Source organism: Equus przewalskii, chromosome 6 (genome assembly GCF_037783145.1).
Source record: "Equus przewalskii isolate Varuska chromosome 6, EquPr2, whole genome shotgun sequence".
NCBI classification, from domain to species: domain Eukaryota; kingdom Metazoa; phylum Chordata; class Mammalia; order Perissodactyla; family Equidae; genus Equus; species Equus przewalskii.
The window spans coordinates 47,276,651-47,289,236 of NC_091836.1; the positions used below are offsets into that span (position 1 = coordinate 47,276,651).

The window sequence follows — 12,586 nt, forward strand, 5'->3', positions numbered from 1 at the left end:
CTCATGGGCATGCTATAAAGGGCTACGTGAACAAATGTTTGTAAAAAGTCCTTTGTCAACCATAGCATTTGTCAAAACCTAAGCTGTTTTTATTGTCCTAGAAAATGTGCTTCAGGATTAGGGTGTTAGGATGGCTAGTCCAAGGACACAGGGTTTGCCATTTGGTTCTGTAAGAGCCAATTTGTTTACATCTGTCTCCTTCACTAGGGCTGGATTCTTGCCAGATGGAGTGTGTGTTATGTTCACTTTTCGGGTTTTTTTAACTTTTTTTTTTTTTTTTAGGCAGATTAGCCCTGAGCTAACATCTCTGCCAATCCTCTTCTTTTAGCTGAGGAAGACTGGCCCTGAGCTCACATCCGTGTCCATCATCCTCCACTTTACATGAGGGATGCCTACCACAGCATGGCGTGCCAAGCAGTGCCATGTCCACACCCAGGATCTGAACCCATGAACCCCGGGCCACCGAGAAGTGGAACGTGAGAACTTAACCGCTGCACCACCGGACCGGCCCCTGTGTTTGCTTTTCATCCTCAGCACCTAAAACATCATGTGTACCTGGTAGGCAGCTAAAGTTTATGAAATATCTATCATCTGTCAATAAGGTTTGTAAGCTCGTCCCTACCCCTCAGCCAGCCCAAATATTAATTTCCAACACTACTTGGATTTGCCAATTCTATTCTTAAACCAAGTCACAACTACACATCATATTTCCTCAAGTGATACCACATGTGTGCACACAAGTGAAAATCTTGCAATGTGAGGGAAAAAAACAGCATGAAACCCCTCAAGGTACACGTTTTGCAGTATATACAAACTTGCTATTAGTGGGGGATCCCTGGTAATGACTGTCATGGATATTCTGCTCTCGCTGGCCCACTCACTAAGAAGTCTGTTTTGTTTCTTTTTTTAAAGATTGGCACCTGAGCTAACAACTGTTGCCAAACTTTTTTTTTCTGCTTTTTCTCTCCCCAAATTCCCCCAGGATATAGTTGTATATTTTAGTTGTGGGTCCTTCTAGTTGTGTCATGTGGGATGCCACCTCACTGTGGCCTGATGAGCGGTGCCATGTCCGTGCCCAGGATCCGAACCCAGCAAAACCCTGGGCCGCCAAAGCGGGATGCGTAAACTTAACCACTCAGCCACGGGGCTGGCCCAGGCTGGTCATTTTTATACTGCCCTCTGACCTAGACATTTCCAAGAATCACTGATGTCTAGCTGATTGTGAGTGACCCTCAGTAACAAAGACCCAGCTTCTTAGTCCTTTATGCTGGAGAGAAATAAGTAAATGTGAAGCATTTTATTAAATCCTCTTTAGACTTCATATTCCCATTGGCAGGGCAAGGCATCACAGCACATTTCCAGTCTTTTTGAATGCCAGGGAAAAAACATGAAGAGTGGGCTTTCACCGAGGTAATAACCACTAACACTGATACCATGGCCAACATATACCAGGCACAGGTTTTCTGCCTCCTCACAACACTTGTGGCAGGTAGCTTCTATGGCCACCTGCCCTATGCATATGTGGAAATCAAGGTGGGGAACTCAAGCTCACCCACGTTCATACAGCCTAAGTGGGAAAGGCTGGAATCACACTGGATAACTGGTTTCCAGAGCCCAGCCTCTTAGCCACCACACCTGCTGCCTCTCCCCACTAATAGAGTACACATCACTCCTTCAGCTGACGAGGAGGATTAGGGAGAAAACGTCCAACCAACCATACAGGAGTTTTCACTGACTTCCAAAGAGCTGGGGGATGGGGCAAGTATGTGAAGAGGATGGGCTCTGGAGTCAAGCTGCTTAAGTTACCACCTGTGCTGCAGCACACAAAGCTGTGTGACATTGCTAAGGTTACTTAACCTCTCCATTGTCCCCACTTTACAGGTGAGGAAACAGATATTAAGTACAACCTCACATAGTTAACTAGAACCCACGTAAAAGATCTTATCACAGTGCCTGGCATGTGAGTGCACCAAATATGTCAACTCTATTATGTCTGATCTTAGAAGTGAAAATTAACATATCTGTTCATTGTATATTATTCCAGATCTTGGCTATATTATTAATTTTACTGTGGTTTGAGAAAAAAACATGGGTCCTAGGTGTCATGCCAGCTGTAGAAAAGCAGCATGGACCTAGGACAACAGTGTTAAGCTTGTCCCAGGTCCCACTGCTTTTTGCTGTCAGGGACCATGACAAGGTAGGATACTAGGTCCTGTTTGTCCTTGGCTCACTTAACTATAATTAGAACATTCAGATGTAGCCTTGGATATCGTGGCTGCAGCTTTGGTACCTCAGAAGAGTAAGACAATTTTACATGGATAAAGGGTTTTCAAAGACCCTGCAAATGGCACATGATACAATGGTTTCAAATCGCCACTTCTTTGTATTGTGTATTGGTGTTCTACAGTTCCTACTTGGGGAAGTGCCAGGATCCGTTACTTAATACAGTGAAATTCAAACTGCATTTTTAATTTCAATACTCTTATGTTTTCTAGGCAAAAATTATTTACCCTTGTAGAGACTTTGCTTTCAAAACAGATCTGCAGAGTTTTGCCATGTTGGAGTAGACAATGTGAGCCTCTAGGACTCCACTGGACACTTGACATGACCATCCCCAGCTGAAGCTCTAGAGGTAAGGTTCAAAGGAAACTCCTTGGTCTCTTTCCCCAGGTTTACACTCAAAATTGGGCCCTTGAGTTTTTAATCCTTTTGCAGGGGAAAAGAGTCTAGATACCTAAGGATAAGGGATAAAGAATAAGGAACATTTGTCTCTAAGGTTGGAGAAAAAGTAACCTAAACTACATAGTTCTAGGTGAAGTACTTTAAGACAATACAGCATACAGGAAACCACATGAGAAGAGAGCAAGAGAAGAAGGAACAGAGAAGAACTACTAAAACACCCAGAAAAAACAAAATGGCAAGAAGTACATACTTATCAATAGTTTCTTTAAATGTCAATGGACTAAATGCTCCAAAAAAAGACATAGGTGGCTGACTAGATGAAAAAAAAAAACAAGATGCATATATATGCTGCATACAAGTGACATGCTTCAGACCTAAGGACACTCACAAAGTGAAAGTGAAGGGATGGAAAAAGATACTCCATGCAACTGGCAATGAAAAGAAAGCTGGGGTAGCAATACTTATATCAGACAAAATAGACTTTAAAACAAAAACTGTAACAAGAGACAAAGAAGGACACTGCATAATGATAAAGGGAACAATCCAACAAGAGGATATAACACTTGTAAATATCTATGCGCCCAACATAGGACCACCTAAATATAGAAAACAATTATTAACAGACATAAAAAGGAGAAATAGACAGTAACACAATAATACTAGGGGACTTTAACACTCCTCTTACACCAATGGATAGATCATCCAAACAGAAGACCAATAAGGAAACACTGACCTTAAATGACACATTAGACTAGATGGACCTAGTAGATATATACAGAACATTCTATCCAAAAACCACAGAATACACATTCTTTTTGAATGTACATGGGACATTCTCCAGGATAGATCACATATTGGGCCACCAAACAAGACTCAATAAATTTAAGAAGATTGAAATAATACCAAGCATATTTTCTGACAAAGAGTATGAAACTAGAAGTCAACTACAGGATAAAAATTAGAAAAGCCATAAATATGTGGAGAGTAAACAAAACGCTGTAGTTTACTGAATAAACTGAACAACTATTGGGTCAATGAAGAAATCAAAGGAGAAATCTAAAAATTCCTGGAGACAAATGAAAATGAAAGTATGACATGTCAAAATTTATGGGATACAGCAAAAGCAGTTCTAAGAGGAAAGTTTATAGCAATACAGACCTACCTCAGCAAACAAGAGAAATCTCAAATAAAAAATCTAGCAGTGCACCTAAAGGAACTAGAAAAAGAACAAACAAAGCCCAAAATCAGTAGAAGGAAGGAAATAATAAAAACCAGAGCAGAAATAAATGAAATAGACATTCAAAAAACAATAGAAAAAAAGTCAATGAAACTAAGAACTGGTTCTTTGAAGAGATAAAACAAAAGTGACAGGCCTTTAGCTAGACTCACCAAGAAAAAAAAGGATCAAATAAATAAAATCAGAAATGAAAGAGGAGAAAAACAATGGACACTAGGAAATACACCAACAAATTGGATAATCTAGAAGAAATAGATAAATTCTTAGAATCATACAACCTTCCAAAGCTGAATCAAGAAGAAATAGAGAATTTGAATAGACCAATCACCAGTAAGGAGATCAAATCAGTAATCAAAAACCTCCCAAAAAATAAAAGTCCAGGACCAGACGGCTTCTCTGGTGAATTCTACCAAACATTCAAAGACGACTTAATACCTATCCTTCTCAAACTCTTCCAACAAATTGAAGAGGAAGCTTCCTAGCTCATTCTATGAGGCCAACATTACCCTGATACCAAAACCAGACAAAGACAACACGAAAAAAGAAAATTACAGGTCAATTTCACTGATGAACATCGATGCAAAAATCCTCAACAAAATACTAGCAAATTGAATATAACAATACATTAAAAAGATCATATACCCCCCCAAAAAAAAAAAAAAAAGATCATATACCATAATCAAGTGCGACTTATTCCAGGGATGTGGGCATGGTTCAACATCTGCAAATCAACCAATGTCATACACCACATTAACAAAATGAAGAATAAAAATCATGTGATCATCTTAATAGATGCAGAGAAAGCATTTGACAAGATACAGTATCCATTTATGATAAAAACTCTGAATAAAATGAGTATAGAAGGAAAGTACCTCAACATAATAAAGGCCATATATGACAAACCCACAGCTAATATTCTGAATCAAGAAAAACTGAAAGCTATCCCTCTAAGAACAGGAACCTGACAAGGGTGCCTACTTTAGCCAGTCTTATTTAACATAGCATTGAAGCCCTAGCCCAAGCAATCAGGCAAGAAAAAGAAAGAAAAGGGATCCAAATTGGAAAGGAAGAAGTGAAACTGTCACTATTTGCAGATGACATGATTTTATATATATAAAACCCTCAAGAATCCACCAAAAACTTTTAGAAATAATAAATGAATACAGTAAAGTTGAAGGATACAAAATTAACAAACAAAAATCAGTTGTATTTCTACACACTAACAAAGAAGTAGCAGAAAGAGAAATCAAGAATACAATCCCATTTACAATTGTGACAGAAAGAAAACAATACCTAGGAATAAATTTAACCAAAAGAATGAAAGACCTGTACACTGAAAACTACAAAGAAAGACTGGTACAGTGAAAACTATAGAACATTGTTGAAAGAAACTGAACGAGACACAAAGAAATGGAAAGATATTCCGTGCTCTTGGATTGGAAGAATTAACATAGTTAAAATGTCCATACTTCCTAAAGCAATCTATAGATTCAATTCAATCCCTATCAAAGTTCCAATGACATTTTTCACAGAAATAGAACAAAGAATCCTACAATTTATATGGAACAACAAAAGACCCCAAAAAGCTAAAGGAATCCTGAGAAAAAAGAACAAAGCTGGAGGCATCACACTCTCTGATTTCAAAATATACTACAAGGCTGTAATAATCAAAACGACATGGTACTGGCACAAAAACAGATACACAGATCAATGCAACAGAATCAAGAGCCCAGAAATAAACCCACACATCTATGGACAGCTAATTTTTGCCATGGGAGCCAAGAACCTACAATGGAGAAAAGAAAGTCTCTTCGGTGAATGGTGTTGGGAACCTGGACAGCCAAACACAAAAGAATGAAAGTAGACCATTCTCTTACACGTACACAAAAATGAACTCAAAATGGATTAGCAACTTGAATGTAAGACCTGAAACCATAAAACTTCAAGAACAAAACAAAGGCACCATGCTCTTTGACATTGGTCTTAGCAGCATATTTTCAAGTACCATGTCTGACCAGGCAACAGAAACAATAGAATAAACAACCAAATGGGACTACATCAAACTAAAAAGCTTCTCGTCAACAAAATGAAAAGAAAACCTAACAATTCAGAGAAGATATTTGCAAACCATATATCTGATAAGGGGTTAATACCCAAAATATATAAAAAACTCATACATCTCAACAACAAAAAAACCCCTAACAACTCAATTAAAAAATGGGCAAAAGATCTGGACAGACATTTTTCCAAAGAAAATATACGGATGGCCAACAGGCACATGAAAAAATGTTAAACATCGCTAAATACTAGGGAAATGCAAATCAAAACTACAATGAGATATCACTTCACTCCCATCAGAATGGCTATAATTAACAAGACAGGAAACAAATGTTGGAAAGGATGTGGAGAGAAGGGAATCCTCATATACTGCTGGTGGGAATGCAAACTGGTGCAGCCACTATGGAAAACAGAATAGAGATCCCTCAAAAAATTAAGACTCAAACTACCATATGATCCAGCTATTCCACTGCTGGGTATTTATCCAAAGAACATGAAAACATGAATGTGTAAAGATACATGCACCCCTATGTTCATCACAGCATCATTCACAATAGCCAAGACTTGGAAACAAGCTAGGTGCTCATCAAGGGACGAATGGATAAAGAAGATGTGGTATTTATACACAATGGAATACAACTCAGCCATCAGAAATGAGGAAATCCGGCTATTTGTGACAACATGGATGGACCCGGAGGGAATTACACTAAGTGAAATAAGTCAGAGGGAGAAAGTCAAATGCTGAATGAGCTCACTCATAAGTAGTAGAAACAACACCAACCAAACACATAGATCCAGAGATTAGATTGGTGGTTACCCGAGGGGAAGTGGAGAGGGAGGAGAGTGAAAGGGGTCATTAGGCACATGTGTGTGGTGATGGATTTTAATTAGTCTCTGGGTGGCGAACATGATGCAGTCTACACAGAAATCAATATAGTGATGTACACCCAAAATTTATATAATGTTATAAGCCAATCTCACCTCAATAAAAAAAAGAATAGGATAAATAAGGAAAAATCCCAATAGATGAAAATTACTCCTACTTCAGTTGTAAGACATTGACTTTTATTTCATAACATAAGCAGAAATTTAGACTTCAGTCAATGCATCTCATTCCCCCCTCCACAAAAGTGATGATCTATATCTTGCAAGAATCAAGAAATTTAGTTTTGTCTGTTCTATGTTCTAATAAATTTTAAGGGAAGTGTATTGTATGGTCTTCAGTATTGCATGTTGACAATTCTTTTGTGATTTGAAACTTCCAGCAAATGTGTACACGAAAGCATTTTGTTTTTCCTTTTACTTTGGGGTAAGTGGGAAAGCTAGTTGGAATTAAGGAATTTAAAGAAGTTTGTTTCTGTGTACCTATATTGGGAACTTAGCACCTACTGGCCGTTTGAACTTTTAATAAGACTGACTTGTAATGACACAGTATATACTTGAGAATATCCTTCCAAAGGTCTTGAAAAGTTTGTTTCCTTAAGTAGGGCATCTATTTGCCTCCAATATCTATAACTATTCAAGTTCCTTGGCAGGCTTTTCCTGCTTCCTTCAAGACATATAGAGGTCAACTTCGTCCATCACCAGGAGCTCTTAATTGTTCGAGACTCTGGTGACATCTGAGAAATTGTAGCTTTGTTGTATTAAAACAGTTCTTGAATTCTCAACAGGCTTTCCCCACTTTGAAGACACATTGGTTATTTCTTAGAGAGAAAACAAACGACAAACTTTACTGAGAATTCTAAAAGATGACTTAAGAACAAACATTCCATGTTTTTGGATGCTGAATGATAAATTTTTTCTCAAATTAATGCGGGTAATGTAAAAATCTCAATTTTTTCTGGATGGGGCAAGATTTTATAAAATTCTAAAGTTTATTTAGAATAAATATTTGATAGGAGCTAAGAAACATAAAAAGAGAAGCAATGAGGGGAAATTGGTCCTATCAGATATAGAGACCACGAGGATCAAAGCACATTTATACCGCAATAGGATCCATACAAGAGGATTATCATAGTGTAACTCTGGAGCAAAGACAGACCTGGAGAACAGACCTATGTATAAAAATAAAGGTCAAAAGGACAAATTAATAATGAGAAGAATGTGTCATGTTAAGATGGCTGGCTGGGGGCGGACCTGTGGCCAAGTGGTTAAGTTTGTGCGCTCCGCTTTGGTGGCCCAGGGTTTCACTGGTTCGGATCCTGGGCGCAGACATGGTACTGCTCATCAGGCCATGCTGAGGCGGCATCCCACATGCCACAACTAGGAGGACCCACAACTAAAAATACACAACTATGTACTGGAGGGATTTGGGAGAAAAAGGAAAAATAAAATCTTTAAAAAAAAAAAAAAAAGACGGCTGGCTAGCTATTTGGGGGTGGGGCATAATCAATTTATGGCTCATACCATATAACCTGGGTATTCAGCTTGGTACAAAACAGTAAAATGTGTAAAAACAGACAAAGTTAGACAAAAATAGCAAACTGAGTAGAATTGTATGGAAAAGAATCGCAACAATTTACCTCAAGAATTTTTAAAACCCTTCTTTATGTAAAAATAAGGCAACTGGAAAAAGCCACAAATGTAACAAAGAGTAATTATTTTTAATATTATGGTGAATTCATACAAATCCTTAGAGGAAAAACAATTAATGAAAACTAGACGAAAGGAATAAGTTATGTACACACTATTTACAAAAGATAAAATGCTGTTTACTGGCTGTGTTGGACCGCAGTCCATTTCTATTTCTGATTACAGAGAAGTTAAATAATGAGATCATCTCACACAGTTAAAGTTTTCTTTTGTACCATTTTGTCTGAATGCCGCTGAAGATTTTAAAAGATATTTAGATGCATTGCTGCTAGGAATGGATCATATAGGAGAACTGTGTTGTATATGCCTTTAAAAAACAATTTGGGGGGCCGGCCCCGTGGCCAAGTGGTTGGGTTCAGGCGCTCCACTTCGGTGGCCCAGGGTTTCGCTGGTTCAGATCCTGGGCGCGGACATGGCACTGCTCATCAGGCCATGCTCAGGCGGCGTCCCACATGCCACAATTGGAAGGACCCACAACTAAAAATATACAACTATGTACTGGGGGGATTTGGGGAGAAAAAGCAGGAAAAAACCCCAATTTGGTAATTTGTACTAAGAACCTTAAAAGTGGTCATCTTTGAACTAAAGCTCCACACTCTGAGCATACACACTAATAATTCTCCACACATGAAAATAGCCAAGGGTTTGTGCCATTTGTAAGCAGCAAACAAAAAAGGGACATTTAACCACCTGACAATGGGAGAATCAGATGCAGTGACGTGTTAGGACAAAGGTCAGGAAACAGGCCAGCTGGCCAAATCCAGTTGGCTGCCTGTTGCAGCCTGTGAGGTATGAATGATTTTTATATTTTAAATGGCTAAGGGGAGAAGAAGAAGAATATTACACGACACAAGTAAATTATATGAATTATATTAAATTCCCATTTCAGAGCCCTTTCCTCTATGCAGTGTCTCCAGCTACTTTCACACACAACGGCAGACTTCAGTTGTTGCGACAGAGACCCTAGGACCTGCCAAGCCTAAAATATTTAGTATTTGGCCCTTTACAGAAAAAGGTTTGCTGACCCCTTGTTAGAACATTGTGCAGCCATTAAGAGCCTTCATGAAGAGGTTGTAACAATGAGTTAAGCTACATGTCATATCGGTTGATAAAAAGGCAGGATGTAAAGATGAATGTACACATCAAAATGACATAAGAACATGAAAAAAGTTAAATTGTTTTGGGACTGATGCATGATACATTCCCTTCTACTTTTCATTTTTTCCAGGTATTCTATAATAGCAAAAATTACTTTCAAATGGTGAACAAGCTATTTAAAGGAAAAAGCAAAGCACACATATAGCAATCAATTTTACGGAAGTCAGAAAATAATCTTAGAACTCACCTGTCAACACAACTTTTCCAGATACAAAGATAAGCAACACAACTCGTGGGTTTACCATTCTATAAATAAGGCCAGGAAACAGTTCAGGTTCATAACTGTTAAGATATAAAAGGAAAAAGTTAAAAATAGCACCATTCAACTCCTCTCCCATGAGTGAAGACCCAGTATATTAAAACTGTGTATTAAAGAAGTTTTAAGAAGCTGTTCTACCAAAAACCTTCTGGCCATCTTGATAAAAGTAGTCTTGAGTGTCCTAAGTAGTTTCTCATAGCAGTCAAAACAGAATTCACTTTTGATCATAATATTTTTTTCAAGTGCAAGTCATGCTACGCTATTAGAAATTTGGACATCAGGTTTAATTTATTAAGATCTTGTTGGTTAAATGCTAACCGTCTTTCAAAAACGCCTATCAGTAAAAATATATAAACACATTTTCTAAATTTTCCAAGTTCCCCAATAATAAGCATATTTTGTATGCATTTATGAACCGCTAAAGTTAACATTTTTAGCAGATAGAACCTAAACAACTTTCTAGACCACTGTCATTTGTCTTTGGACAGGTGCTATATAAAGAAAACTAAATTATCCCAAGTTTTAAAAATTCAGAATTTGTTCCTATAAATAGTCACTCACTCATATTCACTACTAAATGGAAGCTGGCTTCTCCAGAGAACAAAGGAGGACAGGGCAAACAACTGCTTCTCCACACGCCACCTAAGAGGAGAGAGAGCTGGAAAGGCTTAAGGAGCCTCCAAAAAAAGAAGTCAGCAGATAAAAGGAAGCTGATAAAATAAAACTATTCTCAAAAAAAAAAAAAAACCTAATGGAGAACAGATATAAGAAAAAGAAGAAATCAGAGACGGAACACTATAATACACATGAATGTCTGCAGTGAAAGGGTGAATCCAGGCCACATGGAAAAGCTCCACTCCACTCTGCAATGAATAAGACCCACGCACCAGCAGATGTAAAACCTCTTATTGGCACCAGAAAGATGCATCACAGTGGTGAGTACTTGTAAAGTACATGGAGATTGCTGCAGGTGGACCTGTCTTTGTGGAACACCACTCTGTCAAGTCAATACTTCTGTCAAGACTTCTACCCACTAGCCACTTCCTAACACTGGGGAGACACGATACTAGCTGGAGCCCTGGAAAACCCCTCTGGGAACTAAGAGGTTTGAGCCAAGAAAGTGAAGGCTGGGGGCACAGAAGGAATGTTTTCGTTTGATCTTCCAACCGAATCTTAGGACTTTAAGAGGGAAAAGAAAAAGCAAAAGTATGTAAATGATGTACTGCATTTGGCTTTCAGAACCGTGGTTTTATGGTACCAGCATAATGATCTCTCGATTAGAGATTTACTTCATTTTATTTATTCTCTGCCTCATTTCATGAGGATGGAGAATAACAAACACCTGCCAATCTCTTGGCCAACCCAACTTCAGCTCATTGTTCAAGTCTCAGCTTAAATGTCACTTTCCTGAAGATGTCTTCCTTGACCCCCACACCTCCCCCATTACATTAAGTATCTATCCTGCTTGATGGTACCATGGCACGCCAAGGGGTGTTCACCTTCATATTTACCATATTTCATTATTGTTTTTGGCTTGTCTGTCTTCCTTCCTCCAAGAGGGCAAGGGACCATGGCTGTACTGATTGTCACTATCACTGTAGCATCTGCTACACAGTAGCCCCCTAGATTTTACTAACTTAAGAAATATTTATTATCAGGATAGCTTTGATTTTAAAATTCTTTGAAGGGAAGGGAGAAAAATGCTCAGGGAAAACTGAAAAGAATTATGGCAGAGAAAGATTGATGGAGAAGGTGCCCGATAACAAGGAAGACATTTGTATTATCAGATGCTGATAAATGCAAATTTGTAAAACTTGGGAAATTAAATGAACTTGAGGTTTTAATGTAAGACAAACGTGACCTGATAATTATAACTGATGTGTGCCATGGTCCCCAGAGGGTGACAGACAATAAAGGGAGGCCTCATTTTAAAGATGAAACCTGCTGAGAAGGGGGTGTTTCAATGCCTCCATGTCATGAATACACACAGTGGAGTTGTAATCTAAGGATGGAGGCTGAAGGGAGAGCATTTGGGGGAGGCAAGGAGGAGACCAGAAGGAGATAGCTGTGGGAACACAAAGCAAGCTTCCTGGCCAAATTTAAAAAGATGGGCGAGATCATAAAATGGGCTCAGAAGGAAGACAGAACAGTGATGAGCCCACTCCAAGTGGCTAAAAGCAGCACATCTGATAAAATTGCCAGTAGGGCAAGATGAGAATTTATCTTTTAGAAAGTGTAAAGGCACTTTACAAGAGGCACTACTATTGTTGATTTAAATCTGATCTGCAAAGATGACAATGTTGGCGAAAAAGAAATGAAATTATACTTGGGAGGAATTCACACATCATTTTAGAGCCCTAAATGGCCAGAAAGGGGAATGCTAAATCTAATATAGACACGTATCTTAGAATGCAGGCAAGGATCTTTCATAGGTTCAGAAAAAGTTGGTTCAGAGAAAGATCAACTGGAGGCCCACAGCTGAGAATCTTAAGAAGAGATAGCTCATGTGTTGAGAGACTCTTAAAAATCAAGGTTTTACTACAAATCTACAAATTATCCCAAGATCAAAGAAAGAAAAAGATACCTACAGAGGCAATGTG

General features: G+C 38.4%; 1 long non-coding RNA gene across 2 annotated transcripts in view; it reads left to right on the forward strand.

Moving 5' to 3' along the window:
* The first annotated feature begins 328 nt into the window (after positions 1-328).
* Positions 329-12,586, forward strand: part of LOC139084127 (uncharacterized) — a 36,920-nt gene continuing 24,662 nt past the window's right edge. For both annotated transcript variants that reach the window (XR_011541469.1, XR_011541470.1), the window contains exons 1-2: positions 329-558; positions 2,496-2,632. This is a non-coding gene — a long non-coding RNA (uncharacterized lncRNA). The remainder of the gene's footprint in view (positions 559-2,495; positions 2,633-12,586) is intronic.